General features: G+C 31.2%; 1 protein-coding gene across 4 annotated transcripts in view; it reads right to left on the bottom strand.

Annotated features, from left to right (window-relative positions):
• Positions 1–14,089, bottom strand: part of Dnc (phosphodiesterase dunce) — a 324,716-nt gene that overhangs the window by 220,488 nt on the left and 90,139 nt on the right. The gene's annotated exons all lie outside the window — the stretch shown is intronic.

The raw sequence follows: 14,089 nt of genomic DNA, 5'->3' as shown, positions 1-14,089 counted from the left end.
ACAAATTTGTTCTCCATTTGTAATAAATCGTGATTAAAAAGCAAATAGTTCAAAGTTCGTGGATAAATAATGAAAATGTTTCAAAGCAAAAAAGATCAACCATTTTTAATATATTTTGATGAATGAAGATTATCTCGTATCGCATTTCTGTTTCATGTACGATCAATGGAAAGAGAGATACTGTGTAAGATATATTATGGATTCTCACAATTTTTTTTATGATTGCAAATTCAAAAAAAAAATCCAAAAATCACTATCCAGAAAGTAAAATGTGTTCTCTAAACCAATAATAAAAAGTTTCACGTAAAAATCGTCTATCTGTGTATCACTAAATATCCAGTGTTTTTACAGCAAGTTTTTTTAAACAGTATGTTGCGCGAACTGGATACTCAGTTTTCGCATTCCTATTGTATACATGTATCTTCTTTATAAAATGTAAACGTAAAAATCCAGTAATAAAATAATATAAATAATAGGATTCTCGCGTCATAAAACGTGATAATATTGTTTGTAAACTTTTAAAGCTTCTTTAAAATAATGTAGCACAAAATTATCCTCTGACATGAATTATCCGATATGTTCGCTTGACGTTCATAAATCACATGTTTTTTTTTTTCAAGCGGTTTCAAAGCCGAGTGACTTCATACCGATTCTTATTTCCGGCAGAAGATTTATTTCAAAGCCGCATTTTCGAGCGTACCTCGTGAAAAATGTTTCGCGGATACGCATCGTGAGTGTGGGAAGTTACCTAACAACTTCTCACATAAATTGCATTGCGAGCTTTGGAATGCAAAACTCGCAAGGTTTCTTCTTTCGTCCATCTGCGCCGCACGTGGGGAGATTTTTGTTTTATTCAAGACATAATTTTAACTGCGAGAGAGCTTACGCACGGTAATACTATCGATATTCTCTTTGTACGTTAATTGCTATTTTTTTCGACCGAGAAATCGTACATTTTAATTTCGTTAAGCTTTGCTCTGATATTCGTTCTCTGCGATTGCGAATAATACGCGAGAAAATTCTCGCATATTATTTCGCAATTTGTACGGGTGAAATTGACATTTATCATGCCGCGATTCTTCATATCTATTAATAGTGAGAGATACATATGCGTCGATAATTGTATCATCAGTGTTGATAATCTGCCATTCAATGGCATTCGCTGACCAATAAAGTTTCATTCGCAACCAATCTACAATTTCATTTGCGTGAAAGGTCTGTTAGAGTCAATTGCTAGATACAATGATAAAAAAATTCCCTCGAATAATGTTGTATGTACAATCGAGAAACAACTTCAAGCAGAAATAAAAATACAGACGTGTAAATGTTAAATATTCTTTCACTTTAATGAACAGTATTTTTAAATTAATACGAGAAAATTGAAATTCTCTCATACATTATACAGTAGCCACGTTAAAAGCATACTCTTTATTATTATTTATAATTTAATTCGTACTTCATATATTTGTATTTCATTTCTGAAGTAACGTGTATAGTGTAATACTAGCTTAACAAAATTATCCCTTAAACAATATAACTGAGTATGATCTCTTAAGTTTCAAACTGTAATGTTATTGAAATAATAAGTCAGCAATGTTATTTAATTTACATGATTGAATACTGCAATCGTTTCGCAAAGCTCGATGTCATCAAGTTTATTTCTTTCTTATCCTGAAAAAGCTCCTCAAATTCTTTCATTCTGCTCTTCCTATGAGAACGCGGCTATTTGCGAACCTTATATTTCTTACCTTTATTCGAAAAAATACAATATAATCGGCACTATAAAAATCTTTTGTTTTATTAAATATATTTGTAAAATATGATTTATTTTATATGAAAAAGTGCCCGAGGTCAATGCAAGATGTAACAGATGATAATTATTTACCTTTTAAAAGTTTTACACTGAAATTTCACACATTTTAATAATTATTATATTATATATTATGTTGATATTTTAATATATTATAATTTTATTTTAATTGAAATTTTAATTCTATATATTTTCACGTTCGAAACCTAACTCTTTGAAAGATAGCAAAAAGCTTTTAATATGCTTATATATTTATTAAGCAATTAATTGTACGATTGAAAATTTCATTTAAAGATTGCAGCTTTCTAAAAAAATTATGACATTCGAAGGTACCGCAATCTTGCAAAGTTTCACAAACTTGGTGTCAATAGTAATTTTTCTTCAATAAGCAGAAGCGCACGCGAATGTAATAAGTCTAATAAGGGATACGAAATAAAACTGCGACATAAAAATTCCATCTAAAGAAAACAGGAGAAGTGTATTTTTCCGCATTTGTTCGCTCCTACTTTACAAGCATCTCGATCCTTTAGCTTTTTCCCCGTCTACTTTTCAGAATTGTACTTCCAGAAACTGCTCGCGTCGCTCTCCTACTAGTCTTATAGTAGTGCGTTCAGCATCCGCACACGAAAGCACATGAGACTGTTTCTATTTCTGCCAGTTTTATTCTTTTTATCGTGGGAAACAAGGCTATCCTGAGGGTGGGAATATATGAGAGATAGAACACAAGGGGAATTGCAATGGAAACTGCATAGTGCATTTCAAATATGCAAAATGAGTATTGCGGATTTCGCGTACGACAAGGTAGCGTGCGGAAAAGACAGAGAGAGAAGCAGATTTTAATCAACGCAACGACGAAAGATTATTCGGATTTAATTGTGATTCTCGCAGTTGTTTGAGCGGAATTCGGTTAAACTTAGATTATATCATTCGTACGATGTTGCAAAATTTAATCTAACAAAAGATTCTACAATAACATATTTATAAAAATGAGAAATCATTATAAAAAAATTAACGCCAGAAATAAAAATTCTCATTTTCCAATTAATGGAATCTGTAATTATGATTATTTTTTATTGCTATATTTTGAAATAATTAAAATGTTAGTATTCCAAAAGGCACTGATATCATTCTTTGCCGCAAATGGTAATTAGAATGGTCATTACATGCTTCCCGATTTAATATGCATGCATAGTTCAGGTAATGGAATGCGTCATATCTGAAGTGCATTTCGCGAATATCAATAACGTGGAGAACAGTTTTTTTAGGCATGTTATTTCCCAGAAGTATCCGAGAAAAAAAATCAAAATCAATTATTAACGGATTTAGTATCGACACTTGTCAAAACTTATAGAAGTAGTATACATACATTCTAATTTTTGTCAGGTCGAAAAAAAAAACATCGACAATTAAAAGAAAAACATAACAAATAATATTTTACAATGTATATATAATGTTTCATGAAAAGCGTTTTATTGCATTTTCATTCTTCTTGAATAATGACTTAAATATATTTTATAATAATATATAATACTTATATAATATACAGTATATGTATATACTTTTAACAACGCAATTATATAATATATTGGCTTATTGTATAATCTACTGAGATGTTTTTCTCGCAAGGAAAAACACAATTGCTCGCAGTAATGCGAGAAAGCATCAAGCGGTAAATTAAATTCAAAAACAGGGCTCAGAATCCAAGAAAAACAATTCAATAATTTAATTAAGCCTCTCCAACCATTATCACATTATCATACCTTGCCATTAATTCGTATTACGTATAAAAAATTTCTTATAATGTTGAAATTGTTTAATAAATCCATTATTTTTAAATTAAGCGAAAATCATTTTTTTTTTTGCAGTAAAATTCAAACTAATCGAAATTACTATTATTTCCAAGATTTTTTAATTTGTGTCTAAAACCGGTGCCAAATTACAAAAACCAAAAATCCCGATTACTAAGATAATAAAATTGAAATATTAATGGCATCCACTTCTTCGCATTGCCAAGAAGGCATGTATACTATACAGACGAACTCGCATTTCCTGACAAATGTCAGCGACAACATCCGGTCATTCGCAAAAGTAGTACACCGAGTGTACGTAACCGAGGTCATGCTGGTCTAAGAGGAACTAAGAAGAATTCCCGACCTATACATGTCACACGATACATCCAGCTGGTCGGCAACAGAGCCAACCACCCTACCGCAGAGAGCCCCACTTGTTGGACGCCTCCGCCGGAAGGGGTTGGTCGAGCGACCTCAAGCCACCTGATGCTACGCTACTGGCGGCATCGATCCCCCAAACTCCTTCGTCGAAACCCCTCCATGGTAGCCATGGCGACCAACTTCCCCTATCGTCGTTACCTCGAATGAACGAACTAACGAAAGGACGGACGGACCGACAAACGAACGGACGAACCTGCGAACACAACCTGCCTGTTCCCACCCTCTGGCGAGACCTTCTCCGGTGGTAGGTGACGTCAGGTAATAAACATTAGCCGCGATGTAAGCGTGCACCCTCTCGAGCAGGTTAAGTTACCATCTTAAGAGGATATATCTTGCAATCGGGTCACATCGAACATTACATTTGATCAACGTTGATTTCGCGCCAGCTGATTCAATTTTCTGTGATTCGCTTAACCGTCGTGGTAACTATCAAATCGACCACGGAGCCGATCCTTTCTAGCGAAATGTTTAGCGAATGTTTGACAAGTAGATAGGATTAATTTTGCAAGAGTTTTGTATACAGTATAAAATCTGTCAGCTCGAACATTTGAAAAGTTAGATAAACCTTTTTCGGATAAAGTAGAGAAAGTGTTAAGCTTCTTAAAGTGTTAAGCTTCTTAGTAAGAGAGAGAGAGAGAGAGAGAGAGAGAGAGAGAGAGAGAGAGAGAGAGAGAGAGAGAGAGAGAGAGAGAGAGAGAGAGAGAGAAAGATATATATATTATATAATATATTATACTCTTAAAATATTACGTTTATTAAACAGTATATAATGCAATTTATTAATATAAAACAAAATTAGGCCTATAAAACAAAAATATGTTAATTTTGCAACATATAGTTTGAAGTTTTATTTATATTTCTCAAAAACATCACTTGGCTTGTTAATTTATATTAACGCGCATATTCATGTAAGAAAAGCAATATTTTTGGAAACGTATAATGCTTGTATAAATAGTTAAAATTACAAAAGATTAATGCTAAATATAAAGCATAAATGAGAGGATCGTTCTTATGATTTACACAAAAAGGTAAATATGGCGATGGCCCCTTGGCACGAATTATCGCTGGTTTTGTATGCCATACAGCTAATATGCTTAAAGTAAACATATATTACCGGACAGATTCAATCTGTAGGATATTAAATTGTCTATTCTGTCTTATTGATTCTATTTGAACCAGCTTTGAAATTATACAGGACATTTCAAAAAATAGGACGCTTCAATAAAAATATTTTTAATAAATCTAGTAGTTGAAATTGAGACGATAATTTAATTTAATTTAATTAGAATGTTAAATAATATCAACGAGAACTTTATTTTCTTCATATAAAAGTTCTCTATTTTAATTTAAAAGCTCTATCACTGTCACTTTATTTTAAATGTATATAAAATTGTTGCGTTAATTGGACTCAATATTTCAAATTTTTTAAAGTTTGATATACACTAAAATGCTGATTGTAAAAGCTGCGCACTTTATATCTGTCCCGTGGGAAAATGATTCTGCCGGTGGCAATATCAATAAAATGTTATTATATCGCTTATATCACGAGCTTTATTTGATGGCGATTCGTGCATCTTGCATGACTAGATACAATCATATCACAATCGCATAAATAGAATGCATAATATTATTTACGTTTAATTCGTTTACATCTTCTTGAAAAAGCAACTACATTTTCAAATTCTCTATTCTTTCAAATATGCGAGTTGTTTCCGACAAATAAATAATAAAAATGTACGTAAGAGATAAAAGAAAATTGTTCTTGTCTCATTATTTTTTATGATATTCAACACATATGAGAAGATGTATATATGAATACTATAGAAGATCGGTATACATCTTTTGATATTACTATGATCCATCAGTTTATGAGTAATAACATTATATACATATATAAAACAATTCATTAATACTGAACACGCTAAAGTATAACGACGTTTATGGAGATTTACAAAACAAAAATTTCTTTATACATGTAAATATACACGTATGTAAATATACATAAATATACATGTATGTAAATATACGTACGTAAATATATGTACGCATAAATGAGAAATTTTTATCGCACAAGAAATAACTATAAATACATCTCTCTACATATACATATATATATATATATATATATATATATATATATATATATATGTATGTCGTTTTAATTTAACCTGAATCTGAATGATAAAACTTAATAGTCTGATTCAGCTTTCTGATTTTTCTATACACTCTCTAAATTCATTATCGCATCTCTGATTCCTTATATTACTCGCACGAATTTCTGTTTTGCGCAAAGGTACAGTCGAAAATTATTTAGTTCTAAACAAGAGCGACGAGGCGCGTTATTCGATGCATTCTCAACTCGAGTTGAAGCACAATAGACCAGTTAAACAGACGACGTTCTGATATTGTTCATGCGGATCTCTGTCTTGTACAAAGACAGGATCGAAAATCAGTTAGCCTCTAAACGCGATCAACAACGCTCGTATTATTCGATGTATTTGGAACATTTAAGTCGCAAGTGCACAAGAGAGTCAATTAAACGTTATATCAGAGGAATATATCATAATTAATTTCCAACTTGTGACTGTATCTACAAACAATTCACATCTTAAAACAGTGCAAGAATACAAAAAAAAAAATGTCATAATTACAGAAAAATTTTTCTTTATTAAGTATTTAAATTACTTAGAAATTAATTAAGTAACTTTTAAATAATTTAAATACTTAAAAAAGAAAATTTTTTCTGTAATTATGTCATTTTTTGTATTCTTGCACTGTTTAAGTTGCGAATTAATTAATTAATTAATTTTTAAATAATTTAAATATTTAAAAAAGAAAAATTTTTCTGTAATTATGACATTTTTTTATTATTCTTGCACTGTTTGAGTTGCAAATTAATTAACTAGATTTAAAAATGAATAAAAAATATGACTTGTAACAGTTTTTAACGAATTCTTTTACTCGTTGCGTTAAATTTAACAAAATTCATCGCCTACGAATTCAACAATTATTCTATGTTATTGATCGCGGTATCTTTCCCGATTCGACGTATTCATGATCAACAATTTGACAAGAAGAGAACTTGACAATCGGCTACTTTACCGAATGTAACAACCGCGTGTGTAAATGTCGAAACGTTTGACTGTAACAACGCATGTTACGATAATTGTATGAAACTATCGAACGACACGAGTACGATGATTACCAGGACTTTGAATATTACATAGCCACATGGTAATAACGAAGTGTACCCGCAGGAATTTGCCAACAACTTCATCTCAGCTCAGGGTATTCCAGAAACGTCAACAGGGATCACGCAGTTATCTACGTTTTGAACGAACGATATAGAGTTTGTCAGACTACAGATATGTATTATGGAAAAGGTAAATCGCTCTTTACGAACATTATATATACGTTAACTTTTTTCATCATCATTATATCCATTACGTTATTACAGTAATGGATCGTTCACTTAAAAAATATGTGACGTACTTTAAATAAAAATTTTGAAATTTGAGCATTAAATAAGTTTTGAATTAAATAAGAAAAATTTGCGCAAACAATTTTAATACATCCTTCAACAGATGTAAATTAATTATTGCATATTATATAATTTGCAATATAAAATTTAAACATCTTGCAAAGTTAGGTACTTTACTGGCAAAAAGAGAGCGTCATCGGAAAAATTGTGAACTCTTATACGAAAGTAAAAAGCCCTGGAGGCGGAAGCGTCTTCTAACACGTTCATTCGCACGAACGGCGCACAATCGCGTATTTTACGCTCGAGCGAGTGGCGAAACGCGATCGAACGCGAAGGCCTGGCACAATATCGACTGAACTATTATCGCGGAGATTGCAGCCAGTAATCGTTATTGGTCAAAAAATCCAATTTCTGAATTAGTTTTGTCACGTCGCGAAAAGTGTTCTGAAAAAAATAATCGACTATCGATCAAGATACTACGGGAAGATAATGACATAAAAGCTTTCGCAAGTTAAAATCATCAAAATTCTTTTGATTAAAACACCCAAATATATACATCGATATATCAATACGTGACAGACAATAATTTCAACATTCCACGTAGTATTTCAATATAAAGTAAAAATAGAAATAGAATGTTCGTCAATACTGCAGGTCGTCACGTCGGTAAAATTTCATAAAGTATTGAGCATCGTCTCTTCGACGCGCGCTGTTTTTATTACGTGACTATATAGCAATCGATAACGTAAATGGAAAGTGTGTAGAACTTAACACGTAAATGAGGTTTCATGTCGTCTGATATAAAACTGACAATTCTCGCTAAAAGAAAACGCAATAGGTATTGATATATTATTAATATTAAATCATTTATCATAGATGTATTTTAAATATTAATTAAAAAAAAATATATATATATATAAATTCAATTTAAAATAAATTTCAAATGGCTTTCAAGACATTTTCTTTTTTATTCAAAGAAACATATTACCTCTTAATCATAATTACTATGACAGTTCCTCGATCGAAATAAATGGTTTCGCCAAGTCACATCGATAGAATTACCTCGGGAAGAAATTGCGTTCGATCTTACATGGCTTATGAAAACGATGGAAAAAAGAGCGGTCTTCCACAGTTTAAAACACAATTTGCCGGCCGGTGGCGAGCGAGCGTGTAAAAGTGCCTTTACATCAGAGGACAAACTTGCATGTGCGCAGCAAGGAGAGACAGAATACGTCCGACATAAAAAAAAAAAAAAAAAAAAAAAAAGAGAAGAGGGAAAGAGCGGACGAATAGGAGCTTTAAAGCACGCTGCCGATGCCGCCACCGCCTGCTGACATCGCTTTGGCCTCGGCGATTCATTGTGTGTTGGGATGCCAATGACCGCGAGGGTACGAGGGATGCTCGAGTGCATCGCTGCATATTTCACTCGAGGGTGCACGTCACAAGGCGGGTCATGACGTCATGTCTAACCTACATACTTTAAGGGAACGGAATCGCGTCGATGCACGTCTGCGTCATTATACGCGGCCGTGCTGCTGCAAACACGAGATACGATTCCGGAATCGTATATGCTAGGGATACATACTCGTCGTGTCTCGTTTATCGGTCCGACAAAATTTGTTCGGCTACATATATGGTCATTGCACAAGAGCATACACAATTGTGAACCCAGTCGCAAGGGGGATTCGGAAAAACTTTATAGATCGATGTTCTCGATATTATTTATACTAGCACAATTAATCCTCGCAATTGTCAATTTAGTCTATAGAAATTTATGAGGAATAAATAAATGCATATTTATGCAGCGCGTTCCAGCAGATACCAAAATTTAATAACGGCTGCTTTGACAAATTTATACTTGGACTGCAGTCAATCTTTTCGTAGAGAAAATTTCAAGAACCATCGTGATATTAAATATTTCAATCTGACGAATTAATTATGTGCGCACATGTGCTACTTGCTCGTCGGACGCTGCCAAATATTACATATAATATTTGCACCGTCGAAAGTTATGAATATTAAGTGGATTTCGTTCTAACCATTCCGTACGTAAATTGAAAATTTGTTTGCAATGTTAGTTCTTTGGTAAAACACATCGAGTTTCATATACACACGTGCGGATTTCTCTTATAACGAATAAATATTTAAAAATCCGACAAAATTAAAAATCTAAGAGAAGTTAAAATTTTTTTCTGTAAATTATATAATTTATTAATTACAGCCCATTATTATTATTATTATATTTTTACAATATTTTTTATTAATTTATTCATATAATTTTCACATTTCTGATTTTTAATTTAATTTTACAAACCACCATAAATTGAGATATTCAAACGGTTCAACGAATGGAATTAACTTCAAGATCTCTTGAAATGACTTTGCGTCGTATTACGCATCAGAATTACAAATGTGCAAGTATACTGAAAGCTAACATTATCGCAGCATATACGACACGAAATATGATGGCATGGTGAGAAAACAGTATTGTTACAACATATAAGAATGAGTACGTAGAACTTTCTAGGTCCACACTATGGCGTGATATCGCGTAGATCAGAGGAATGTCCCGGTTAAATTGCGACGCTATGTCATCATGAATTATTAAACAATTATAGTTAGACGGCAGAGCACGATATGTGTTATAACCTGTACTTATATATATATTTCACATTTATTGAAAAATGTAGCCGTTTAATTTTTCATTCAAAATAATATACAAATAAAATTATTTAGTAGCTTGTATTAAATGATTAAAATTTTAAACATCAGACAATAATATTCTCTTATTCGAAATCTGTAGTTACATTTCACGTCAAAAGAACTGAAAATTCTCCCCAAATTATTGGAAAAATATATCTTATTTTTTCATCTACAGAGTCCCGTATGGGATTTCGAACGTGACGGCAGATTTGATCTACGATCTCTGAAATGAAGATGAAAAATAGACGCCAAGACGAACTGACAAAAGTTATTTAATTCATAGATAGGAGATAAATAAATGAGTATGCGAATCCGTATTTTTGTACGATTCTTGACTCGATATTTACTGTCATAAATATATTTTGTAAAGAAATTTGATTAAGCTTTATCAAAGAAAATGTATCAAATTTTATCGAAAAGAGAGCTTTTAAAAATGAGCACTTTTTAAATTCAATCAAATCTTTCCGTGAATTTAATTATTCACATAAATTCTGAAGAATCCTCCAATCATAATGATAATGCCAATGTGAAAACAAGTCGAATTCTAAACGATGGTGTTGATTTATTTCCATTCCAATGGAAAATAAATTACTATCATCGTTATTACTGTTTTATCAACGATTGGTTATACGAGGATTATCTAAATAAATAAACGATTGTGAAATTCTATCCTCGAGAAATTTTTCGGAAGGTATCAATCTAAAACATGGTATCGAAAAACGCTTATATGAAGAGAGAATTGAACCATCTCCATCCTAGTAATATACATTTTTACATTGCAATGAGTTTATTTCATACTGGCAATCAATAAAATGCACAAATCAGTGAGCAGAGATATTTCCTTGATAAAATGAGAATGCAATTGACTGTTATATTGAATAATCAATAAAAAAAAAATTTGAAAAATTAAACTTTAAGAGAAAGAAAATCTTAATTCTTTATTAATTAATTATTTTAACGATCATTGCTTTCAAATTGTTAAATATAAAATTAATAAATTATTTTATACCATAATATGTTTTTAAATATGAAGCCATTGCTTCAAATTTCGCTATAGAAAATTTTACGTACTTTATACTGATGATGTTATTTAAAACTATATTATTGTATTTATTGTAAAATTCTCTCAATACAAATAAATGGAACATATAAAGTAAAAGGATTTTTGACACTTATTTAATTAAATGACTAAATGTGAGACCAGTTTATCAGAACGGAAACGTGAACAAAAGTATTTGCAAGAATATCGCGATAGTTTGATCATTAAAAAAATTGTACGTCGACTTCAAGCAGTCGGAAGAAAACTCGTTACAAAGTTGAACAAAAAAGGGTCTCTCGCCACAGTCGACAGTATTCTGTCTAAGACAGAATTATTTGAATAATCGGATTCTACCTTTGTTCATATCTCTCTCATCCACTGTCGGAAACAAGAAGAGAGCAAGTTTAGTACTTCTAAGAGATAGGTTCGACTGCATTCAAATGACCAAAAGAATTTTCAGCTCTCGTGAATTGAAATGCCGCGATGTATTCCCTACAGTCGTCGCTATCTATTGTAAATATTACACACACACACACATATATATATATGTATATATCAAGCATATTTTAATAGAAAACATTATTTAGTATTTTTCCAAATTTTTTTCCCCCCTTAAAATGCTCTAATCATTTTTTATAATTAAACATAAATTAATTTTACATGTAAATAACCGCTTATTATTAGTATTGTCTATTAAAATTAGTCCATTAAAATTTTATTTAATAAAAATGAATCTTTAACGCAAAAATTTAAATATTTATACAGAAATTTATATACAGCTGATAGCGTATGCTTTAAGTTCATCACGAGAATTTTCTCTCTTTCCAGTTTTATGGAATGGCAATACACGTTTTTGGTGCGTGATATATTCTCCGGGGAAATCAGAAAGGTTATCAAACTTGAATGGATATAAAATCGATTAAGAATTTAATGGCGATACATTCAGTTATGAAATTTTTATCGAAAACCGACTAAATACAAGTATATACAAAAGCAGTATGCACGGAAAATATTACAAAAGACGAGACAAATAAAGTCAAACTCCTATTCAAATATTTGAATATTTGAATTATATTCTCGATATTATATTTTTTTATAATTACATTTTTAGTAAATGTATAATCTATTAATACAGAATATTTTATAACTCGTATTATTAATATTATAAATGCCATACAAAATGCTTTGCATAAAATCTGGAAAACTTAGGATTGTCAATCTGTCTGCCTAAAACTTAATTTACTGAAATTATTAAAGTCATTGGTACTTCGTGCGGCTAGGCGAGCATAATTCGCAGGTATATTCTCAGAATATTCTACGCAGTTCAGTAAAGTTTCCGCGAACGCTTAACGCAGTTTATGAAGTTCCTCGGGCATTGAGAGTACCAGGCGGCGATTAATCTCGAAAATCTTTCTTTAGATTGAAAAAGCACAGTCCCCAAAGTTTCGGAATCAATTGGAACTTTCTGTTAATAGAACGAAATTATATTGGTTCTCGGAAAGAGTTTTATTGGGTCAAAAATCCAGTGGGAAGCTTTTGCAGGTAAATAAGGGAACTTTGTATTCTCTCATCTGCGATTTCGATCGTGTCAAATTTTGCTTTTCCTCTATCGTAAGATAAGCTCGACACACTGACGCTATTGATTTTGTGAAGGGCGCAGGGGAGGTCAGAGAAAGAGAGAGGTCAGGGAAACAGAGAGGACAGAGAAAGAGTCAGAGGAGAGAGTGCGTCAGAGAAAATCGAGAGTAGGTAAAGTCAACCCGTTATTCAGATGGATTTTTGCCTGATAAAACCTCTAGTATATAGTGATCTTTTCCGGATTTACTCAGGGTTATCCTTGAACGCTATTCTGCGCCACTCTCGTAACAGGGTAAAAATCGATGTGTACTTTAGGCTAAAAAGGCTGATATATCGCGCGAAGCTCGTATTATTCAACACAGATAACTAATTTCCAACGTAAAGGTAAAGGTCGCTGTGTTGGTTCGATATCTCGGGTCTTTCATCGAGTATTAAAATTTTTGCATTGTCATATCATGTCGACCTAATTCAAAATTGTTGCGTTAATCGCTAATAAAAGTATTAAAATTACACATTACATAATAAGATGGATAATTATCGATATTAATTATCTCGACTAACGAAACAACTTTAAATTAGTATTTATTGTTGTTACATTTATTTTTCCTTATTGTATATTTTATTGCAAATAAGATAATAATGTAATATTATATATATATATATATTATTTTTTATTTATATTGTTATTATTATTATTATATCAGTAGAAGATAAATTAACTGGTATATTTAATTCTAATAATGCCTTATAATTTATCCTGTAATATTTTTTATTATATAATATATTTGTATTTCGAATTGTATTTTTAATTGTTTAACAGTAGTTGGTAAAAAAATTAAAATATGTATTTGAAAACACATTTAAATTATAAAAAAGAATTCATTAGATTATAAAATTAGATTGTTATTTAATACAATTTTCAAGAGAAATTCATTAACAGAAAGTTCTACAAATTAATAGAAAATCCTCATTTTATAACAATTTATGGTAAATCTTAATATAAAAAGTGTAATTTTATCCCGATAATCCATTGTTGGAAAATAAGAATTAGATTGGAGTATTATAAAACTTTAATAATCCTGGATTTACTCATAAATCATTTCAAGCACGTTTCACCTTAGTAAGTTTGCCCAAGAAAGCTATTTTGAAAAATTTCATTAAATACAAAAACTATCATACTTTTCAAATTGAGAGATAACAAAAAATATACACTACATTTTTCATTATGTTCTCAAGCAAGAGTTAAT

The sequence above is a fragment of the Anoplolepis gracilipes genome, chromosome 11, assembly GCF_047496725.1.
Source record: "Anoplolepis gracilipes chromosome 11, ASM4749672v1, whole genome shotgun sequence".
Classification (NCBI taxonomy): Eukaryota; Metazoa; Arthropoda; class Insecta; order Hymenoptera; family Formicidae; genus Anoplolepis; species Anoplolepis gracilipes.
Note: the sequence above shows the minus strand (reverse complement) of the source record. Positions and strands in the feature narration are given on the sequence as shown.